The sequence below is a fragment of the Orcinus orca genome, unplaced genomic scaffold (genome assembly GCF_937001465.1).
Source record: "Orcinus orca unplaced genomic scaffold, mOrcOrc1.1 scaffold_34, whole genome shotgun sequence".
In the NCBI taxonomy this organism is placed as follows: domain Eukaryota; kingdom Metazoa; phylum Chordata; class Mammalia; order Artiodactyla; family Delphinidae; genus Orcinus; species Orcinus orca.
The window spans coordinates 2,509,088-2,528,503 of record NW_026044061.1 but is presented as its reverse complement, the minus strand read 5'-3'; the positions used below and the strand labels follow the sequence as shown (position 1 = coordinate 2,528,503).

The window sequence follows — 19,416 nt, the reverse complement described above, 5'->3', positions numbered from 1 at the left end:
CGCTTTTTGGCCAAGTGCATCATTGTGGACGTTTTGCCTGTTTTCCTATGCTTTAAATGCAATTCCAGTCTACCTCCTGAAATCGGTTTCCTGCAATTCTGCCCCGCTTTCAAGTCCTCTTGGCAGCCTTACTTCAGTATATTTTTGGACGATAGCTGTCATTTATAACTCTACAGGTTTGTGAATTACAGTGCCCCTGAGCTCCTTTCTTCAACTCGCTTTCTTGTGAGCTGGCCACAACACCGCAGGATTGCTTCAGGCCCTAATCTGGTTCCGGCACGGCACGCTGAGCCTTTGGTTAATTCCTCTTCCTGGTGGGAAATGAGAGTTAAATTTGCCCGTCCAGACACCTCCAGCTAGTCTCTCATTGGTTCTCCCTATTCCTGTTCATCTTCCGCAGAAATTGCAAACTGGGCCAAACAGGAGGTTAAAGGCACTGACTCTCCAAGTCGGGAGAGTGTTAGTAAAGCGTCTGGAATGTTGCACCCGAGTACCAGGGGACGAAAACTGAGACATATTTTAACACGTCTCCCGATCACACAGTTGATCATACTCTGGGTTCCACATGCATGTTTTAGCTGAAGGAAGAATCCCTTAATCCTGGAGAGTTGAGACCCGTGGAATGGGTACCATGCAATATGACTTCAAAGGGTCTTCATTTGCTCACCGAACCTCTCCAATCCTATCACTGCTGCGTTTATGCCCCTGTACACATGCTTGATTCTCTTTCGGAGACATAGCAATCCATAGGTTTTAAGATACTTACTAGTCAGGTACATTCTTAGGCGTTTAATATGGGGTGTTGAGTCCATTTCGTTGAGCAAGGAGTAGCTCTTGTCTATTCCATATTTGGCTTAAGGAACTTTATCTGTGCTCATTTCAATCTCTGGTTTTATGCAGCACCCCAACTCACCTTTCCCCTTAAGCAAGCATAAGTTGGTTTTCTACATTTGAGACCCTCTTCTGTTTTGTAATCCAGTTCCTGTGTAGCCAAGTTTACATTCCGTGTATTAGTGATATCTTACGATGTTTCTTTTTCTGTGTGACTTATTTCAGTTAGAATCATCATACCTGAATCCACTCATTATGCTGTTACGGGCCTGATGACATAGATTTCATGCTGAGTGATATTGCATTGTACGTAAGTACCACAACGTCTTTATCCATTTTTCGCTTTCTGCGATATTGAACTTGTACCGTAAACGAGGTTCTTGTAAACAGAGCCGTCCCAAACTTTGGGGTGGCTGTGTCTTTTTGATTTTAATTTCCCTAAGCTATAGGACCATAAGTGGAAGTTCCCTAGGCTCTGTTGCTTTGTTTTTTAGATGTTTCAGGAAACACCATACACTTCTCCCAAGTGGCTGTTGGCAATTTACATCCCGCCCATCAGCATAACAAGGCTCCCAGTTCTCCATGGCCTGTCCTGCCTTTCTGGATTTTACACTTTTTTCAGATGGCACTTGTGACCGGGTGGAAGTGAGACTTCATTGTAGTGCAGATTTCCTTTGCAAGCTTGCTTGGTTGGCCAAAAAGTGCGTATGCGTTTTTTCCTGAATATATTCAGGAAAAAACGCATACGCCCTTTTTGGCCAAGTGCATCATTGTGGACGTTTTGCCTCTTTTCCTATGCTTTAAATGCAATTCCAGTCTACCTCCTGAAATCGGTTTCCTTCAATTCTGCCCCGCTTTCAAGTCCTCTTGGCAGCCTTACTTCAGTATATTTTTTGACGATAGCTGTCATTTATAACTCTGCAGGTTTGTGAATTACAGTGCCCCTGAGCTCCTTTCTTCAACTCGCTTTCTTGTGAGCTGGCCGTAACACCGCAGGATTGCTTCAGGCCCTAATCTGGTTCCGGCACGGCACGATGAGCCTTTGGTTAATTCCTCTTCCTGGTGGGAAATGAGAGTTAAATTTGTCCGTCCAGACACCTCCAGCTAGTCTCTCATTGGTTCTCCCTATTCCTGTTCATCTTCCGCAGAAATTGCAAACTGGGCCAAACAGGAGGTTAAAGGCACTGACTCTCCAAGTCGGGAGAGTGTTAGTAAAGCATCTGGAATGTTGCACCCGAGTACCAGGGGACGAGAACTGAGACATATTTGAACACGTCTCACGATCACACGGTTGATCATACTCTGGGTTCCACATGCATGTTTTAGCTGAAGGAAGAATCCCTTAAACCTGGAGAGTTGAGACCCGTGGAATGGGTACCATGCAATATGACTTCAAAGGGTCTTCATTTGCTCACCGAACCTCTCCACTCCTATCACTGCTGCGTTTACGCCCCTGTACACACGCTTGATTCTCTTTCGGAGACATAGCCATCCATAGGTTTTAAGATACTTACTAGTCAGGTACATTCTTAGGCGTTTAATAGGGGGTGTTGAGTCCATTTCATTGAGCAAGGAGTAGCTCTTGTCTATTCCATATTTGGCTTAAGGAACTTTATCTGTGCTCATTTCAATCTCTGGTTTTATGCAGCACCCCAACTCACCTTTCCCCTTAAGCCAGCATAAGTTGGTTTTCTACATTTGAGACCCTCTTCTGTTTTGTAATCCAGTTCCTGTGTAGCCAAGTTTACATTCCGTGTATTAGTGATATCTTATGATGTTTCTTTTTCTGCGTGACTTATTTCAGTTAGAATCATCATACCTGAATCCACTCATTATGCTGCTACGGGCCTGATGACATAGATTTCATTGCTGAGTGATATTGCATTGTACGTAAGTACCACAACTTGTTTATCCATTTTTCACTTTCTGCGATATTGAACTTGTACCGTAAATGAGGTTCTTGTAAACAGAGCCGTCCCAAACTTTGGGGTGGCTGTGTCTTTTTGATTTTAATTTTCCTAAGCTATAGGACCATAAGTGCAAGTGCCCTAGGCTCTGTTGCTTTGTTTTTTAGATGTTTCAGGAAACACCAGACACTTCTCCCGAGTGGCTGTTGGCAAATTACAGCCCGCCCAGCAGCATAACAAGTCTCCCAGTTCTCCATGGCCTGTCCTGCCTTTCTGGATTTTACACTTTTTTCAGATGACCCTTTTGACCGGGGGGAAGTGAGACTTCATTGTAGTGCAGATTTCCTTTGCAAGCTTGCTTGGTTGGCCAAAAAGCGCGTAGGCGTTTTTTCCTGAATATATTCAGGAAAAAACGCATACGCCCTTTTTGGCCAAGTGCATCATTGTGGACGTTCTGCCTCTTTTCCTATGCTTTAAATGCAATTCCAGTATACCTCCTGAAATCGGTTTCCTTAAATTCTGCCCCGCTTTCAAGTCCTCTTGGCAGCCTTACTTCAGTATATTTTTGGACAATAGCTGTCATTTATAACTCTGCAGGTTTGTGAATTACAGTGCCCCTGAGCTCCTTTCTTCAACTCGCTTTCTTGTGAGCTGGCTGCAACACCGCAGGATTGCTTCAGGCCCTAATCTGGTTCCGGCACGGCACGCTGAGCCTTTGGTTAATTCCTCTTCCTGGTGGGAAATGAGAGTTAAATTTGCCCATGCAGACACCTCCAGCTAGGCTCTCATTGGTTCTCCCTATTCCTGTTCATCTTCCGCAGAAATTGCAAACTGGGCCAAACAGGAGGTTAAAGGCACTGACTCTCCAAGTCGGGAGAGTGTTAGTAAAGCGTCTGGAATGTTGCACCCGAGTACCAGGGGATGAGAACTGAGACATATTTGAACACGTCTCACGATCACACGGTTGATCATACTCTGGGTTCCACATGCATGTTTTAGCTGAAGGAAGAATCCCTTAATCCTGGAGAGTTGAGACCCGTGGAATGGGTACCATGCAATATGACTTCAAAGGGTCTTCATTTGCTTACCGAACCTCTCCAATCCTATCACTGCTTCGTTTATGTCCCTGTACACACGCTTGATTCTCTTTCAGAGACATAGCATTCCATAGGTTTTAAGATACTTACTAGTCAGGTACATTCTTAGGCGTTTAATAGGGGGTGTTGAGTCCATTTCGTTGAGCAAGGAGTAGCTCTTGTCTATTCCATATTTGGCTTAAGGAACTTTATCTGTGCTCATTTCAATCTCTGGTTTTATGCAGCACCCCAACTCACCTTTCCCCTTAAGCCAGCATAAGTTGGTTTTCTACATTTGACACCCTCTTCTGTTTTGTAATCCAGTTCCTGTGTAGCCAAGTTTACATTCCGTGTATTAGTGATATCTTATGATGTTTCTTTTTCTGTGTGACTTATTTCAGTTAGAATCATCATACCTGAATCCACTCATTATGCTGCTACGGGCCTGATGACATAGATTTCATTGCTGAGTGATATTGCATTGTACGTAAGTACCACAACTTCTTTATCCATTTTTCACTTTCTGCGATATTGAACTTGTACCGTAAACGAGGTTCTTGTAAACAGAGCCGTCCCAAACTTTGGGGTGGCTGTGTCTTTTTGATTTTAATTTCCATAAGCTATAGGACCATAAGTGGAAGTGCCCTAGGCTCTGTTGCTTTGTTTTTTAGATGTTTCAGGAAACACCATACACTTCTCCCAAGTGGCTGTTGGCAATTTACATCCCGCCCATCAGCATAACAAGGCTCCCAGTTCTCCATGGCCTGTCCTGCCTTTCTGGATTTTACACTTTTCTCAGATGGCCCTTTTGACCGGGGGAAGGGAGACTTCATTGTAGTGCAGATTTCCTTTGCAAGCTTGCTTGGTTGGCCAAAAAGCGCGTATGCGTTTTTTCCTGAATATATTCAGGAAAAAACGCATACGCGCTTTTTGGCCAAGTGCATCATTGTCGACGTTCTGCCTCTTTTCCTATGCTTTAAATGCAATTCCAGTCTACCTCCTGAAATCGGTTTCCTGCAATTCTGCCCCGCTTTCAATTCCTCTGGGCAGCCTTACTTCAGTATATTTTTGGACGATAGCTGTCATTTATAACTCTGCAGGTTTGTGAATTACAGTGTCCCTGAGCTCCTTTCTTCAACTCGTTTTCTTGTGAGCTGGCCGCATCACCGCAGGATTGCTTCAGGCCCTAATCTCGTCCCGGCACGGCACGCTGAGCCTTTGGTTAATTCCTCTTCCTGGTGGGAAATGAGAGTTAAATTTGCCCGTCCAGACACCTCCAGCTAGTCTCTCTTTGGTTCTCCCTATTCCTGTTCATCTTCCGCAGAAATTGCAAACTGGGCCAAACAGGAGGTTAAAGGCACTGACTCTCCAAGTCGGGAGAGTGTTAGTAAAGCATCTGGAATGTTGCACCCGAGTACCAGGGGACGAAAACTGAGATATATTTGAACACGTCTCCCGATCACACAGGTGGTCATACTCTGGGTTCCACATGCATGTTTTAGCTGAAGGAAGAATCCCTTAAACCTGGAGAGTTGAGACCCGTGGAATGGGTACCATGCAATATGACTTCAAAGGGTTTCATTTGCTCACCGAACCTTTCCAATCCTATCACTGCTGCGTTCATGCCCCTGTACACACGCTTGATTCTCTTTCGGAGACATAGCAGTCCATAGGTTTTAAGATACGTACTAGTGAGGTACATTCTTAGGCGTTTAATATGGGGTGTTGAGTCCATTTCGTTGAGCAAGGAGTAGCTCTTGTCTATTCCATATTTGGCTTAAGGAAGTTTATCTGTGCTCATTTCAATGTCTGGTTTTATGCAGCACCCCAACTCACCTTTCCCCTTAAGCAAGCATATGTTGGTTTTCTAAATTTGAGACCCTGTTCTGTTTTGTAATCCACTTCCTGTGTAGCCAAGTTTACATTCCGTGTATTAGTGATATCTTATGATGTTTCATTTTCTGTGTGACTTATTTCAGTTAGAATCATCATACCTGAATCCACTCATTATGCTGCTATGGGACTGATGACAGAGATTTCATTGCTGAGTGATATTGCATTGTACGTAAGTACCACAATTTCTTTATCCATTTTTCGCTTTCTGCGATATTGAACTTGTACCGTAAACAAGTTTCTTGTAAACAGAGCCGTCCCAAACTTTGGGGTGGCTGTGTCTTTTTGATTTTAATTTCCCTAAGCTATAGGACCATAAGTGGAAGTGCCCTAGGCTCTGTTGCTTTGTTTTTTAGATGTTTCCGGAAACACTATACACTTCTCCCGAGTAGCTGTGGCAATTTACATCCTGCCCATCAGCATAACAAGGCTCCCAGTTCTCCATGGCCTGTCCTGCCTTTCTGGATTTTACACTTTTTTCAGATGGCCCTTTTTACCGGGGAGAGGTGAGACTTCATTGTAGTGCAGATTTCCTTTGCAAGCTTGCTTGGTTGCCCAAAAAGGGCGTATGCGTTTTTTCCTGAATATATTCAGGAAAAAACGCATACGCCCTTTTTGGCCAAGTGCATCATTGTGGACGTTCTGCCTCTTTTCCTATGCTTTAAATGCAATTCCAGTCTACCTCCTGAAATCGGTTTCCTTCAATTCTGCCCCGCTTTCAAGTCCTCTTGGCAGCCTTACTTCAGTATATTTTTGGACGATAGCTGTCATTTATAACTCTGCAGGTTTGTGAATTACAGTGCCCCTGAGCTCCTTTCTTCAACTCGCTTTCTTGTGAGCTGGCCGCAACACCGCAGGATTGCTTCAGGCCCTAATCTGGTTCCGGCACGGCACGCTGAGCCTTTGGTTAATTCCTCTTCCTGGTGGGAAATGAGAGTTAAATTTGCCCGTCCAGACACCTCCAGCTAGTCTCTCTTTGGTTCTCCCTATTCCTGTTCATCTTCCGCAGAAATTGCAAACTGGGCCAAACAGGAGGTTAAAGGCACTGACTCTCCAAGTCGGGAGAGTGTTAGTAAAGCATCTGGAATGTTGCACCCGAGTACCAGGGGACGAAAACTGAGACATATTTGAACACGTCTCCCGATCACACAGGTGGTCATACTCTGGGTTCCACATGCATGTTTTAGCTGAAGGAAGAATCCCTTAATCCTGGAGAGTTGAGACACGTGGAATGGGTACCATGCAATATGACTTCAAAGGGTCTTCATTTGCTCACCGAACCTCTCCACTCCTATCACGGCTGCGTTCATGCCCCTGTACACACGCTTTATTCTCTTTCTGAGACATAGCAATCCATAGGTTTTAAGGTACTTACTAGTCAGGTACATTCTTAGGCGTTTAATATGGGGTGTTGAGTCCATTTCGTTGAGCAAGGAGTAGCTCTTGTCTATTCCATATTTGGCTTAAGGAACTTTATCTGTGCTCATTTCAATCTCTGGTTTTATGCAGCACCCCAACTCACCTTTCCCCTTAAGCAAGCATAAGTTGGTTTTCTACATTTGAGTCCCTGTTCTGTTTTGTAATCCAGTTCCTGTGTAGCCAAGTTTACATTCCGTGTATTAGTGATGTCTTATGATATTTCTATTTCTGTGTGACTTACTTCAGTTAGAATCATCATACCTGAATCCACTCATTATGCTGCTACGGGCCTGATGACATAGATTTCATTGCTGAGTGATATTGCATTGTACGTAAGTACCACAACTTCTTTATCCATTTTTCCCTTTTTGCTATATTGAACTTGTACCGTAAACGAGGTTCTTGTAAACAGAGCTGTCCCAAACTTTGGGGTGACTGTGTCTTTTTGATTTTAATTTCCCTAAGCAATAGGACCATAAGTGGAAGTGCCCTAGGCTCTGTTGCTTTGTTTTTTAGATGTTTCAGGAAACACCATACACTTCTCCGGAGTGGCTGTTGGCAATTTACATCCCGCCCATCAGCATAACAAGGCTCCCAGTTCTCCATGGCCTGTCCTGCCTTTCTGGATTTTACACTTTTTTCAGATGGCCCTTTTGACCGGGGGGAATTGAGACTTCATTGTAGTGCAGATTTCATTTGCAAGCTTGCTTGGTTGGCCAAAAAGCGCGTATGCGTTTTTTCCTGAATATATTCAGGAAAGAACGCATACGCGCTTTTTGGCCAAGTGCATCATTGTCGACGTTCTGCCTCTTTTCCTATGCTTTAAATGCAATTCCAGTCTACCTCCTGAAATCGGTTTCCTGCAATTCTGCCCCGCTTTCAAGTCCTCTGGGCAGCCTTACTTCAGTATATTTTTGGACGATAGCTGTCATTTATAACTCTGCAGGTTTGTGAATTACAGTGTCCCTGAGCTCCTTTCTTCAACTCGCTTTATTGTGAGCTGGCCGCATCACCGCAGGATTGCTTCAGGCCCTAATCTCGTCCCGGTACGGCACGCTGAGCCTTTGGTTAATTCCTCTTCCTGGTGGGAAATGAGAGTTAAATTTGCCCGTCCAGACACCTCCAGCTAGTCTCTCATTGGTTCTCCCTATTCCTGTTCATCTTCCGCAGAAATTGCAAATTGGGCCAAACAGGAGGTTAAAGGCACTGACTCTCCAAGTCGAGAGAGTGTTAGTAAAGCATCTGGAATGTTGCACCCGAATACCAGGGGACGAAAACTGAGACATATTTGAACACGTCTCCCGATCACATGGTTGATCATACTCTGGGTTCCACATGCATGTTTTAGCTGGAGGAAGAAGCCGTTAAACCTGGAGAGTTGAGACCTGTGTAATGGGTACCATGCAATATGATTTCAAAGGGTCTTCATTTGTTCACCAAACCTCTCCAATCCTATCACTGCTGCATTTATGCCCCTGTACACACGCTGGATTCTCTTTCGGAGACATAGCAATCCATAGGTTTCAAGGTACTTACTAGTCAGTTACCTTCTTAAGCGTTTAATATGGGGTGTTGAGTCCATTTTGTTGAGCAAGGAGTAGCTCTTGTCTATTCCATATTTGGCTTAAGGAACTTTATCTGTGCTCATTTCAATCTCTGGTTTTATGCAGCACCCCAACTCACCTTTCCCCTTAAGCAAGCATAAGTTGCTTTTCTAAATCTGAGACCCTGTTCTGTTTTGTAGTCCACTTCCTGTGTAGCCAAGTTTACATTCCGTGTATTAGTGATATCTTATGATGTTTCTTTTTCTGTGTGACTTATTTCAGTTAGAATCATCATACCTGAATCCACTCATTATGCTGCTAAGGGCCTGATGACATAGATTTCATTGCTGAGTGATATTGCATTGTACGTAAGTACCACAACTTCTTTATCCAGTTTTCACTTTCTGCGATATTGAACTTGTACTGTAAACGAGGTTTTTGTAAACAGAGCTGTCCCAAACTTTGGGGTGGCTGTGTCTTTTTTATTTTAATTTCCCTAAGCTATAGGACCATAAGTGGAAGTGCCCTAGGCTCTGTTGCTTTGTTTTTTAGATGTTTCAGGAAACACCATACACTTCTCCCGAGTGGCTGTTGGCAATTTACATCCCGCCCATCAGCATAACAAGGCTCCCAGTTCTCCATGGCCTGTCCTGCCTTTCTGGATTTTACACTTTTTTCAGATGGCCCTTTTGACCGGGGGGAAGTGAGACTTCATTGTAGTGCAGATTTCCTTTGCAAGCTTGCTTGGTTGGCCAAAAAGGGCGTATGCGTTTTTTCCTGAATATATTCAGGAAAAAACGCATACGCCCTTTTTGGCCAAGTGCATCATTGTCGACGTTCTGCCTCTTTTCCTATGCTTTAAATGCAATTCCAGTCTACCTCCTGAAATCGGTTTCCTGCAATTCTGCCCCGCTTTCAAGTCCTCTTGGCAGTCTTATTTCAGTATATGTTTGGACGATAGCTGTCATTTATAACTCTGCAGGTTTGTGAATTACAGTGCCCCTGAGCTCCTTTCTTCAAGTCGCTTTTTTGTGAGCTGGCCGCAACACCGCAGGATTGCTTCAGGCCCTAATCTGGTTCCGGCACGGCACACTGAGCCTTTGGTTAATTCCTCTTCCTGATGGGAAATGAGAGTTAAATTTGCCCGTCCAGACACCTCCAGCTAGTCTCTCATTGGTTCTCCCTATTCCTGTTCATCTTCCGCAGAAATTGCAAAATGGGCCAAACAGGAGGTTAAAGGCACTGACTCTCCAAGTCGGGAGAGTGTTAGTAAAGCGTCTAAATGTTGCACCTGAGTACCAGGGCACGAGAACTGAGACATATTGGAACACGTCTCCCGATCACACGGTTGATCATACTCTGGGTTCCACATGCATGTTTTAGCTGGAGGAAGAAGCCGTTAAACCTGGAGAGTTGAGACCCGTGGAATGGGTACCATGCAATATGATTTCAAAGGGTCTTCATTTGTTCACCAAACCTCTCCAATCCTATCACTGCTGCATTTATGCCCCTGTACACACGCTGGATTCTCTTTCGGAGACATAGCAATCCATAGGTTTCAAGGTACTTACTAGTCAGGTACATTCTTAGGCGTTTAATATGGGGTGTTGAGTCCATTTTGTTGAGCAAGGAGTAGCTCTTGTCTATTCCATATTTGGCTTAAGGAACTTTATCTGTGCTCATTTCAATCTCTGGTTTTATGCAGCACCCCAACTCACCTTTCCCCTTAAGCAAGCATAAGTTGGTTTTATACATTTGAGTCCCTGTTCTGTTTTGTAATCCAGTTCCTGTGTAGCCAAGTTTACATTCCGTGTATTAGTGATGTCTTATGATATTTCTATTTCTGTGTGACTTACTTCAGTTAGAATCATCATACCTGAATCCACTCATTATGCTGCTACGGGCCTGATGACATAGATTTCATTGCTGAGTGATATTGCATTGTACGTAAGTACCACAACTTCTTTATCCATTTTTCCCTTTTTGCTATATTGAACTTGTACCGTAAACGAGGTTCTTGTAAACAGAGCTGTCCCAAACTTTGGGGTGGCTGTGTCTTTTTGATTTTAATTTCCCTAAGCAATAGGACCATAAGTGGAAGTGCCCTAGGCTCTGTTGCTTTGTTTTTTAGATGTTTTAGGAAACACCATACACTTCTCCCGAGTGGCTGTTGGCAATTTACATCCCGCCCATCAGCATAACAAGGCTCCCAGTTCTCCATGGCCTGTCCTGCCTTTCTGGATTTTACACTTTTTTCAGATGGCCTTTTTGACCGGGGGGAAGTGAGACTTCATTGTAGTGCCAATATCCTTTCCAAGCTTGCTTGGTTGGCCAAAAAGTGCGTATGCATTTTTTCCTGAATATATTCAGGAAAAAACGTATACGCCCTTTTTGGCCAAGTGCATCATTGTCGACGTTCTGCCTCTTTTCCTATGCTTTCAATGCAATTCCAGTCTACCTCCTGAAATCGGTTTCCTGCAATTCTGCCCCGCTTTCAAGTCCTCTTGGCAGCCTTACTTCAGTATATTTTTGGACGATAGCTGTCATTTATAACTCTGCAGGTTTGTGAATTACAGTGCCCCTGAGCTCCTTTCTTCAACTCGCTTTCTTGTGAGCTGGCCGCAACACCGCAGGATTGCTTCAGGCCCTAATCTGGTTCTGGCACGGCACGCTGAGCCTTCGGTTAATTCCTCTTCCTGGTGGGAAATGAGAGTTAAATTTGCCCGTCCAGAAACCTCCAGCTAGTCTCTCTTTGGTTCTCCCTATTCCTGTTCATCTTCCGCAGAAATTGCAAACTGGGCCAAACAGGAGGTTAAAGGCACTGACTCTCCAAGTTGGGAGAGTGTTAGTAAAGCATCTGGAATGTTGCACCCGAGTACCAGGGGACGAAAACTGAGACATATTTGAACACGTCTCCCGATCACACAGGTGATCATACTCTGGGTTCCACATGCATGTTTTAGCTGAAGGAAGAATCCCTTAATCCTGGAGAGTTGAGACCCGTGGAATGGGTACCATGCAATATGACTTCAAAGGGTCTTCATTTGCTCACCGAACCTCTCCACTCCTATCACAGCTGCGTTCATGCCCCTGTACACATGCTTTATTCTCTTTCGGAGACATAGCAATCCATAGGTTTTAAGATACTTACTAGTCAGGTACATTCTTAGGCGTTTAATATGGGGTGTTGAGTCCATTTCATTGAGCAAGGAGTAGCTCTTGTCTATTACATATTTGGCTTAAGGAAGTTTATCTGTGCTCATTTCAATCTCTGGTTTTATGCAGCACCCCAACTCACCTTTCCCCTTAAGCAAGCATATGTTGGTTTTCTAAATTTGAGACCCTGTTCTGTTTTGTAATCCATTTCCTGTGTAGCCAAGTTTACATTCCGTGTATTAGTGATATCTTATGATGTTTCATTTTCTGTGTGACTTATTTCAGTTAGAATCATCATACCTGAATCCACTCATTATGCTGCTATGGGACTGATGACAGAGATTTCATTGCTGAGTGATATTGCATTGTACATAAGTATCACAACTTCTTTATCCATTTTTCGCTTTCTGCGATATTGAACTTGTACCGTAAACAAGTTTCTTGTAAACAGAGCCGTCCAAAACTTTGGGGTGGCTGTGTATTTTTGATTTTAATGTCCCTAAGCTATAGGACCATAAGTGGAAGTGCCCTAGGCTCTGTTGCTTTGTTTTTTAGATGTTTCCGGAAACACTATACACTTCTCCCGAGTGGCTGTTGGCAATTTACATCCTGCCCATCAGCATAACAAGGCTCCCAGTTCTCCATGGCCTGTCCTGCCTTTCTGGATTTTACACTTTTTTCAGATGGCCCTTTTGACCGGGGAGAGGTGAGACTTCATTGTAGTGCAGATTTCCTTTGCAAGCTTGCTTGGTTGCCCAAAAAGGGCGTATGCGTTTTTTCCTGAATATATTCTGGAAAAAACGCATACGCCCTTTTTGGCCAAGTGCATCATTGTGGACGTTCTGCCTCTTTTCCTATGCTTTAAATGCAATTCCATTCTACCTCCTGAAATCGGTTGCCTGCAATTCTGCCCCGCTTTCAAGTCCTCTTGGCAGCCTTACTTCAGTATATTTTTGGACGATAGCTGTCATTTATAACTCTGCAGGTTTGTGAATTACAGTGCCCCTGAGCTCCTTTCTTCAACTCGCTTTCTTTGGGCTGGCCGCAACACCGCACGATTGCTTCAGGCCCTAATCTGGTTCCGGCACGGCACGCTGAGCCTTTGCTTAATTGCTATTCCTGGTGGGAAATGAGAGTTAAATTTGCCCGTCCAGACACCTCCAGCTAGTCTCTCATTGGTTCTCCCTATTCCTGTTCATCTTCCACAGAAATTGCAAACTGGGCCAAACAGGAGGTTAAAGACACTGACTCTCCAAGTCGGGAGAGTGTTAGTAAAGCATCTGGAATGTTGCACCCGAGTACCAGGGGATGAAAACTGAGACATATTAGAACACGTCTCCCGATCACATGGTTGATCATACTCTGGGTTCCACATGCATGTTTTAGCTGAAGGAAGAATCCCTTAAACCTGGAGAGTTGAGACCCGTGGAATGGGTACCATGCAATATGACTTCAAAGGGTCTTCATTTGTTCACCAAACCTCTCCAATCCTATCATTGCTGCATTTATGCCCCTGTACACACGCTGGATTCTCTTTCGGAGACATAGCAATCCATAGGTTTCAAGGTACTTACTAGTCAGGTACCTTCTTAAGCGTTTAATATGGGGTGTTGAGTCCATTTTGTTGAGCAAGGAGTAGCTCTTGTCTATTACCTATTTGGCTTAAGGAACATTATCTGTGCTCATTTCAATCTCTGGTTTTATGCAGCACCCCAACTCACCTTTCCCCTTAAGCAAGCATAAGTTGGTTTTCTAAATTTGAGAACCCTGTTCTGTTTTGTAATTCAGTTGCTGTGTAGCCAAGTTTACATTCCGTGTATTAGTGATATCTTATGATGTTTCATTTTCTGTGTGACTTATTTCAGTTAGAATCATCATACCTGAATCCACTCATTATGCTGCTAAGGGCCTGATGACATAGATTTCATTGCTGAGTGATATTGCATTGTACGTAAGTACCACAACTTCTTTATCTAGTTTTCACTTTCTGCGATATTGAACTTGTACTGTAAACGAGGTTTTTGTAAACAGAGCTGTCCCAAACTTTGGGGTGGCTGTGTCTTTTTGATTTTAATTTCCCTAAGCTATAGGACCATAAGTGGAAGTGCCCTAGGCTCTGTAGCTTTGTTTTTTAGATGTTTCAGGAAACACCATACACTTCTCCCGAGTGGCTGTTGGCAATTTACATCCTGCCCATCAGCATAACAAGGCTCCCAGTTCTCCATGGCCTGTCCTGCCTTTCTGGATTTTACACTTTTTTCAGATGGCCCTTTTGACCGGGGGGAAGTGAGACTTCATTGTAGTGCAGATTTCCTTTGCAAGCTTGCTTGGTTGGCCAAAAAGTGCGTATGCGTTTTTTCCTGAATATATTCAGGAAAAAATGCATACACCCTTTTTGGCCAAGTGCATCATATTCGACGTTCTGCCTCTTTTCCTATGCTTTAAATGCAATTCCAGTCTACCTCCTGAATTCGGTTTCCTGCAATTCTGCCCCGCTTTCAAGTCCTCTTGGCAGCCTTACTTCAGTATATTTTTGGACGATAGCTGTCATTTATAACTCTGCAGGTTTCTGAATTACAGTGCCCCTGAGCTCCTTTCTTCAACTCGCTTTCTTGTGAGCTGGCCGCAACACCGCAGGATTGCTTCAGGCCCTAATCTGGTTCCGGCACGGCATGCTGAGCCTTTAGTTAATTCCTCTTCCTGGTGGAAATGAGAGTTAAATTTGACCGTCCAGACACCTCCAACTAGTCTCTCATTGGTTCTCCCTATTCCTGTTCACCTTCCGCAGAAATTGCAAACTGGGCCAAACAGGAGGTTAAAGTCACTGACTCTCAAAGTTGGGAGAGTGTTAGTAAAGCATCTGGAATGTTGCACCCGAGTACCAGGGGACGAAAACTGAGACATATTTGAACACGTCTCCCGATCACACAGGTGATCATACTCTGGGTTCCACATGCATGTTTTAGCTGAAGGAAGAATCCCTTAAACCTGGAGAGTTGAGACCCGTGGAATGGGTACCAGGCAATATGACTTCAAAGGGTCTTCATTTGCTCACCGAACCTCTCCAATCCTATCACTGCTGCGTTTATGCCCCTGTACACACGCTTGATTCTCTTTCGGAGACATAGCAATCCATAGGTTTTAAGATACTTACTAGTCAGGTACATACTTAGGCTTTTAATATGGGGTGTTGAGTCCATTTCGTTGAGCAAGGAGTAGCTCTTGTCTATTACATATTTGGCTTAAGGAAGTTTATCTGTGCTCATTTCAATCTCTGGTTTTATGCAGCACCCCAACTCACCTTTCCCCTTAAGCAAGCATATGTTGGTTTTCTAAATTTGAGACCCTGCTCTGTTTTGTAATCCACTTCCTGTGTAGCCAAGTTTACATTCCGTGTATTAGTGATATCTTATGATGTTTCATTTTCTGTGTGACTTATTTCAGTTAGAATCATCATACCTGAATCCACTCATTATGCTGCTATGGGACTGATGACAGAGATTTCATTGCTGAGTGATATTGCATTGTACGTAAGTACCACAACTTCTTTATCCATTTTTTGCTTTCTGCGATATTGAACTTGTACCGTAAAGAAGTTTCTTGTAAACAGAGCCGTCCCAAACTTTGGGGTGGCTGTGTATTTTTGATTTTAATGTCCCTAAGCTATAGCACCATAAGTGGAAGTGCCCTAGGATCTGTTGCTTTGTTTTTTAGATGTTTCCGGAAACACTATACACTTCTCCCGAGTGGCTGTTGGCAACTTACATCCAGCCCATCAGCATAACAAGGCTCCCAGTTCTCCATGGCCTGTCCTGCCTTTCTGGATTTTACACTTTTTTCAGATGGCCCTTTTGACCGGGGAGAGGTGAGACTTCATTGTAGTGCAGATTTCCTTTGCAAGCTTGCTTGGTTGGCCAAAAAGGGCGTATGCGTTTTTCCCTGAATATATTCAGGAAAAAACGCATACGCCCTTTTTGGCCAAGTGCATCATTGTGGACGTTCTGCCTCTTTTCCTATGCTTTCAATGCAATTCCAGTCTACCTCCTGAAATCGGTTGCCTGCAATTCTGCCCCGCTTTCAAGTCCTCTTGGCAGCCTTACTTCAGTATATTTTTGGACGATAGCTGTCATTTATAACTCTGCAGGTTTGTGAATTACAGTGCCCCTGAGCTCCTTTCTTCAACTCGCTTTCTTGTGAGCTGGCGGCAACACCGCAGGATTGCTTCAGGCCCTAATCTGGTTCCGGCACGGCATGCTGAGCCTTTAGTTAATTCCTCTTCCTGGTGGAAATGAGAGTTAAATTTGACCGTCCAGACACCTCCAACTAGTCTCTCATTGGTTCTCCCTATTCCTGTTCACCTTCCGCAGAAATTGCAAACTGGGCCAAACAGGAGGTTAAAGTCACTGACTCTCAAAGTTGGGAGAGTGTTAGTAAAGCATCTGGAATGTTGCACCCGAGTACCAGGGGACGAAAACTGAGACATATTTGAACACGTCTCCCGATCACACAGGTGATCATACTCTGGGTTCCACATGCATGTTTTAGCTGAAGGAAGAATCCCTTAAACCTGGAGAGTTGAGACCCGTGGAATGGGTAACAGGCAATATGACTTCAAAGGGTCTTCATTTGCTCACCGAACCTCTCCAATCCTATCACTGCTGCGTTTATGCCCCTGTACACACGCTTGATTCTCTTTCGGAGACATAGCAATCCATAGGTTTTAAGATACTTACTAGTCAGGTACATACTTAGGCTTTTAATATGGGGTGTTGAGTCCATTTCGTTGAGCAAGGAGTAGCTCTTGTCTATTACATATTTGGCTTAAGGAAGTTTATCTGTGCTCATTTCAATCTCTGGTTTTATGCAGCACCCCAACTCACCTTTCCCCTTACGCAAGCATATGTTGGTTTTCTAAATTTGAGACCCTGCTCTGTTTTGTAATCCACTTCCTGTGTAGCCAAGTTTACATTCCGTGTATTAGTGATATCTTATGATGTTTCATTTTCTGTGTGACTTATTTCAGTTAGAATCATCATACCTGAATCCACTCATTATGCTGCTATGGGACTGATGACAGAGATTTCATTGCTGAGTGATATTGCATTGTACGTAAGTACCACAACTTCTTTATCCATTTTTTGCTTTCTGCGATATTGAACTTGTACCGTAAAGAAGTTTCTTGTAAACAGAGCCGTCCCAAACTTTGGGGTGGCTGTGTATTTTTGATTTTAATGTCCCTAAGCTATAGCACCATAAGTGGAAGTGCCCTAGGATCTGTTGCTTTGTTTTTTAGATGTTTCCGGAAACACTATACACTTCTCCCGAGTGGCTGTTGGCAACTTACATCCAGCCCATCAGCATAACAAGGCTCCCAGTTCTCCATGGCCTGTCCTGCCTTTCTGGATTTTACACTTTTTTCAGATGGCCCTTTTGACCGGGGAGAGGTGAGACTTCATTGTAGTGCAGATTTCCTTTGCAAGCATGCTTGGTTGGCCAAAAAGGGCGTATGCGTTTTTCCCTGAATATATTCAGGAAAAAACGCATACGCCCTTTTTGGCCAAGTGCATCATTGTGGACGTTCTGCCTCTTTTCCTATGCTTTCAATGCAATTCCAGTCTACCTCCTGAAATCGGTTGCCTGCAATTCTGCCCCGCTTTCAAGTCCTCTTGGCAGCCTTACTTCAGTATATTTTTGGACGATAGCTGTCATTTATAACTCTGCAGGTTTGTGAATTACAGTGCCCCTGAGCTCCTTTCTTCAACTCGCTTTCTTGTGAGCTGGCTGAAACACCGCAGGATTGCTTCAGGCCCTAATCTGGTTCCGGCACGGCACGCTGAGCCTTTGGTTAATTCCTCTTCCTGGTGGGAAATGAGAGTTAAATTTGCCCGTCCAGACACCTCCAGCTAGTCTTTCATTGGTTCTCCCTATTCCTGTTAATCTTCCGCAGAAATTGCAAACTGGGCCAAACAGGAGGTTACAGGCACTGACTCTCCAAGTCGGGTGAGTGTTAGTAAAGCATCTGGAATGTTGCACCCGAGTACCAGGGGACAAAAACTGAGACATATTTGAACACGTCTCCCGATCACATGGTTGATCATACTCTGGGTTCCACATGCATGTTTTAGCTGAAGGAAGAATCCCTTAAACCTGGAGAGTTGAGACCTGTGGAATGGGTACCATGCAACATGACTTCAAAGGGTCTTCATTTGCTCAGCGAACCTCTCCAATCCTATCACTGCTGCGTTTATGCCCCTGTACACACGCTTGATTCTCTTTCGGAGACATAGCAATCCATAGGTTTTAAGATACTTTCCAGTCAGGTACATTCTTAGGCGTTTAATATGGGGTGTTGAGTCCATTTCGTTGAGCAAGGAGTAGCTCTTGTCTATTCCATATTTTTTCTTAAGGAACTTTATCTGTGGTCATTTCAATCTCTGATTTTATGCAGCACCCCAACTCACCTTTCCCCTTAAGCAAGCATAAGTTGGTTTTATACATTTGAGAACCTGTTCTGTTTTGTAATCCAGTTCCTGTGTAGCCAAGTTTACATTCCGTGTATTAGTGATATCTTATGATGTTTCTTTTCTGTGTGACTTATTTCAGTTAGAATCATCATACCTGAATCCACTCATTATGCTGCTACGGGCCTGATGACATAGATTTCATTGCTGAGTGATATTGCATTGTACGTAAGTACCACAACTTCTTTATCAATTTTTCACTTTCTGCGATATTGAACTTGTACTGTAAACGAGGTTCTTGTAAACAGAGCCGTCCCAAACTTTGGGGTGGCTGTGTCTGTTTGATTTTAATTTCCCTAAGCTATAGGACCATAAGTGGAAGTGCCCTAGGCTCTGTTGCTTGGTTTTTTAGATGTTTCAGGAAACACCATACACTTCTCTCGAGTGGCTGTTGGCAATTTACATCCCTCCCATCAGCATAACAAGGCTCCCAGTTCTCCATGGCCTGTCCTGCCTTTCTGGATTTTACACTTTTTTCAGATGGCCCTTTTGACCGGGGGGAAGTGAGACTTCATTGTAGTGCAGATTTCCTTTGCAAGCTTGCTTGGTTGGCCAAAAAGGCCGTATGCGTTTTTTCCTGAATATATTCAGGAAAAAACGCATACGCCCTTTTTGGCCAAGTGCATCATTGTCGACGTTCTGCCTCTTTTCCTATGCTTTAAATGCAATTCCAGTCTACCTCCTGAAATCGGTTTCCTGCAATTCTGCCCTGCTTTCAAGTCCTCTTGGCAGCCTTACTTCAGTATATATTTGGACGATAGCTGTCATTTATAACTCTGCAGGTTTGTGAATTACAGTGCCCCTGAGCTCCTTTCTTCAACTCGCTTTCTTGTGAGCTGGCCACAACACCGCAGGATTGCCTCAGGCCCTAATCTGGTTCCGGCATGGCACGCTGAGCCTTTGGTTAATTCCTCTTCCTGGTGGGAAATGAGAGTTAAATTTGCACATATAGTCACCTCCAGCTAGTCTCTCATTTGTTCTCCCTATTCCTGTTCATCTTCCGCAGAAATTGCAAACTGGGCCAAACAGGAGGTTAAAGGCACTGACTCTCCAAGTCGGGAGAGTGTTA

General features: G+C 44.0%; 1 long non-coding RNA gene across 3 annotated transcripts in view; it reads left to right on the top strand.

Annotated features, from left to right (window-relative positions):
• Positions 1–19,416, top strand: part of LOC125963359 (uncharacterized) — a 200,571-nt gene that overhangs the window by 85,833 nt on the left and 95,322 nt on the right. Inside the window, exon 6 of one of the 3 annotated variants that reach the window (XR_007475221.1) lies at positions 13,692–13,773. The exons of 1 other annotated variant lie outside the window; for it this stretch is intronic. This is a non-coding gene — a long non-coding RNA (uncharacterized LOC125963359). Of the gene's footprint in view, positions 1–8,952; positions 9,035–13,691; positions 13,774–19,416 lie in introns of all 3 variants that reach the window. One more of the 3 variants, XR_007475223.1, reaches the window with a different exon arrangement.